This window comes from Orycteropus afer, unplaced genomic scaffold, assembly GCF_000298275.1.
Source record: "Orycteropus afer afer isolate SDZICR_OR568_19922 unplaced genomic scaffold, OryAfe1.0 scaffold00006, whole genome shotgun sequence".
Lineage (NCBI taxonomy): Eukaryota > Metazoa > Chordata > Mammalia > Tubulidentata > Orycteropodidae > Orycteropus > Orycteropus afer.
The window spans coordinates 14500314-14504588 of record NW_006921593.1 but is presented as its reverse complement, the minus strand read 5'-3'; positions in this window follow the sequence as shown (position 1 = coordinate 14504588).

Here is a 4275-nt window from a genome sequence, read left to right as displayed (position 1 = left end):
CCTTCTGACAACATGACCAAAGTAGGTGAGATGAAGTCTGGCCATTCTCGCTTCCAAGGAGCATTCCAGCTGCACTTCCTCCAGGACAGATATGTTAGTTCTCCTTGCAGACCATGGTCCTTTCAGCGTTCTTCGCCAGCACGACAATTCAAAAGTATCAATTCTTCTCCAGTCTTCCTTATTCATTGTCCAGTTCTCACATGCATATGAGGTGATTGAAAATACTATGGCTTGTGTCAGGCACACCTTAGTCTACAAGGAGATATTTTTGCTCTTCAGCGCTTAAAAGAGGTCTTTTGCTGCAGATTTGCCCAATGCAATATGTCGTCTGATGTCCTGACTGCTGTTCTGTTGGTGTTGATTGTAGAACCAAGTAGTGTAAAGTCATTGACAGCTTCAATCTTTTCTCCATTTATCATGATGCTGCTTATTGGTCCTGTTGTGAGGAGTTTTGTTTTCTTTATATTGAGGTGTAATCCATCCTGCAGACTGTAGTCTTCAATCTTCATCAGTAAGGGCTTCAAGTCATCCTCACTTTCAGCAAGCAAAGTTGTGCCGTCTGCATAACACAGATTGTTAATGAGTCTTCAGGCAATGTTTTGCTGCTATTCATAAGATTTTCACTGGCCAATTCTTTGAGAGGTGGATGGCCTCTTCCTTCTTCTGAGTCTGTCTTAGCAACCACCACTGCACAACAAACTGATAGACAAGGTCGACTCTCTTACTTGCTCCAAACTGCTCAGCTCACTTCCTGGCCTCCCTCAGGCTGCTCCAAACCCACCACGCCACCTCATTGAAGTTTACAGGATGTAAAATATTCCAAATCGTACATCAAAGAGATAGGATTCGATTCATTGCTATCACTGTGAATGTGACGGTGCAGAACACATCTGTGAGGCCTGTTCAGTCCCCGATCTTTGATATAATCACAGAATCACGTCCATTTGAAATACTTGAGGACGCCCTAAAATGGTTGAGTCCAGTGTGTGAGAACACAGAGACGTGTCCCACTGTCAATAGGGGTTAGCAGAGAGAGCAAACCAGAGGCGATGCCATTTCAAAGCAGAGGCAGGCGGCGAGTTTTGCGTGTAGAGAAGGACGAGTGGGACGGGGAGGCGTGGAGAACGGATCACTCCAGGGGGCTTGCACATAGCGGATATGGGGGAATGTCAGTCTGGTTCAATACTCAACACGAGGGACATACACCCTGATCAAATGCACCAAAGGCTGCCTTTCAGCACACCGAGACTCCAGCCCAGGGACTACCAGCAGGGACACGCACAGAGCCCAGAGCAAGCTAGACAGGACCAAAGCCAGGCCATCCCCACTGCACACACAGCATATAGCAGATGTATGTTCTGTGTCTACACTTTTCTCCCCTCAGCACTGGCTTCTGCACTGGGAGATGCTGAGATTAAATTATAATGTGGAAACAGCCCATACAATTTTAAAGAATTTGACTAGGTAGATGAAATGTATAAATATTTTATTCATAGCCTGCATTGTCTTACTCTGGGTACAGCTAGTTTTTTTTCTCCTCTTTTTTTTAAGCAGTGGCATCTCCACCCGCCAGGAAATGGCCACTCTCAGTGGGGCCACCAGCCTCTTTGACCCGACAGAGATCATCCCTGATGGTCCCATCTGTAGGACAAAGTTGTTGTCACTAATAATGTGTTTTAAACTTGTTCTTCCATTTAGAAATAAAGGACAATGGTTCCCTTTGGTGTGAGGCTGGCGCAGGACTGGGCAGCGTTGCACACTGTCGTTCGCAGGGTCGCTGTGAGTCGGGCCTGACTCCACCCAACAACAAGCGCCTCTAGTGGAAGCAGCCGGAGCGGACACCCTTGTGTTGCTCCCGTGAGAACTCACTCCGGGAATGAGCGTGTGGAACAGGGTTCACGTGTGTTGCTGGAGGATCTATAACTGGGAGTTTCCTGAAATAACTTCCACGTAGAATCCAGTATTTACTGAGAATAATGAGAAAGGTCCTAATTGGTGGCTCACCGACACACCACTCAAAGTCAACAGTCACCCCAGCAGTTGTGCAGAACATAGATCAACCAAAGATTATTTTTAAAAACCAAAGTTTTTTTTTTTTTTTAATCACTGACATTGTGCCGAATTGCTTGTTCTTTGTAAAGTTTAACCCACAACTTCCTGTGGGTTTGATTGCTTTTTTTTTTTTTTTTTTACTTGTTATTGTGATTTTGGTGAAAGTTTACTGAGCAGATCAGCTTTCCACTCCCCAGTTCCCACTCTGTTCCATGTCACTGACTGCAGTCCTCAGTGTGACATTACTCCTCCCACTTCCTCCTTGTGGCTCTCGTTTCCATTCCCCTCCTGCCCTAACACTTCCTGCCTTCTGAACTTTGCCCCTGGACACGTGCTGCCCTTCTGATCCCAACTGGTGGACGGTTGTAAGGAGTGTCCACCTTCCTAGAGCTACTAATCACCGTGTCCACTTGTCTATCGTTGGACTGAAAATTCAGCCACGGGCGTGAGTTCAGTTCCAGGTCTGAAGAGTGACCAAGGGCCATTGTCTTGGGGTTTCCACCAGTCTCCTTCCGACCAGTGAGAATGGACATTTTGTGTTTAAACTCTCTACAGACAACGTACCCCTCAGTGCCTGCTCTCAGGGCAGACGGCCCCCATGACCCTGTTCTTGGTGCACCAACGTCCACCTCCTTTTCTGGCACTCTCTGGACCCCACTTGGACCCAGGTCTCCCTGCGATGCACAGACTAGATCCCCCCAGGGCTCCATGGACCGTGTCTTACCCACTTCTGTTTTCTTTGCAGGAGTCCCTGGATAGTGCAAATGTTCACGTGGCTACTAACCCAAAGGCTGGAAGTCCGAGCCCGCTCAGAGGCACCATGGGAGAATGGCCTGGGCATCTGCTTCCAAAAACTCAGCCAGTGAGGACCCCACGGAGCACAGCTCTACCACGGCCCACGGGGGACGCTGTGACTCGGGGTCAACGTGACGACCGCTGCCTGCTTTTCTTCGGTCACTGTACAGCAGCCCTCCGCGGTGCCCGTGGGGCTGAGCTGAAATGGTTTGGGGAACCGTTGAGTGCACCCTTGGCCCTGCCTGACCCAAGTCTGGAGGACAATGATGCCGTAAGGGCCGCCGTGGGTGTGCCTGCTAAGCCCCGAGTGGAGCCACGGCTGTGAGATGACATCGTCTGAGTCTCCTGGTTCTGCAGTTAGTATGACATGTGACCTGGGGCCACAGCTGCAGCTCTTTCGGTTTCTCATCTGTAACGTGGGGCTGGAAGTGCCACTTCCACCTGCTGCTGCCCCCTCGGCCTCCTCCCACCTCTCACTGCCGGCCTCAGGGCAGAAAGTTTAATGAATGCAGCTTTGTTACTGAGCCTCGGAGCCTCTGGAAGGAGCGAGGTGTCGCTGCGTGGAAAGGGGGAGACCCCACCTGCTAACCTCATTCCTACCCTCTGGGCATTTGTGTGCCTGGACTTGTGAGAACGTTGTCGGAACAGAATTTCAGACTCTCCCGGAATCCAGACTTCCTGGGGCCAAGGAGGCTGGATGAACTCCCAAAACCATCGCCCTGAGATCACGTTTCAACCTTAAACCCAGACCACCCCCTGGAGTTTTCTTCCAACCAGACAATGGTTTAGCTTAACTGGCAAAGAACGGCTCGAGCAGTGGGCTTTTTCCAGAACCACCCCTGTGGGGTCAAACTGACGGCAGCCCTTGGACGGTTAGGTGCACCCTCAGGGCCTGGCTCGACTCGGTGGGCTGCACGATGTGGTGGAAGTGAGCGTCCTGTCTGAACCGACTCACACTTGTAACGGGAGGATAGAGTGTCCCAGGGCCGCTGTGGCAACGTCCTGCAGACTGGGTGGCTCCTGAGGACAGAGACTGACTTTTCACCTGTCGGCTACAGGTCTGAGATCAGGGTGCTGAGGGACGGTGTGTCTTCTGAGGCTCCTGGGGAAGGTCCTTGTGCCCAGAGTCCGGGGGCCTGGAGGTCCCTGGCTGGGATGTCTCAGGTTGGTTCTCTAGAGAAGCAAAACCAGTGAAGCATAGAGAGAGAGACAGAGAGGGAGAGAGAGAGAAATTCATCTCAAGGAAACGGCTCATCAGTTGTTGGATGCTGTTGAGTTGGCTCCAACTCATAGCGACGCCATGCGAGACAGAGTGACGCGCCGCCCGGTCCTGCACCGTCCTCACTGTCTTTGCCACGCTCAAGGCCGTCACTGTCCTCACCGTCCTCACTGTCTTTGCCACGCTCAAGGCCGTCACTGTCCTCACCG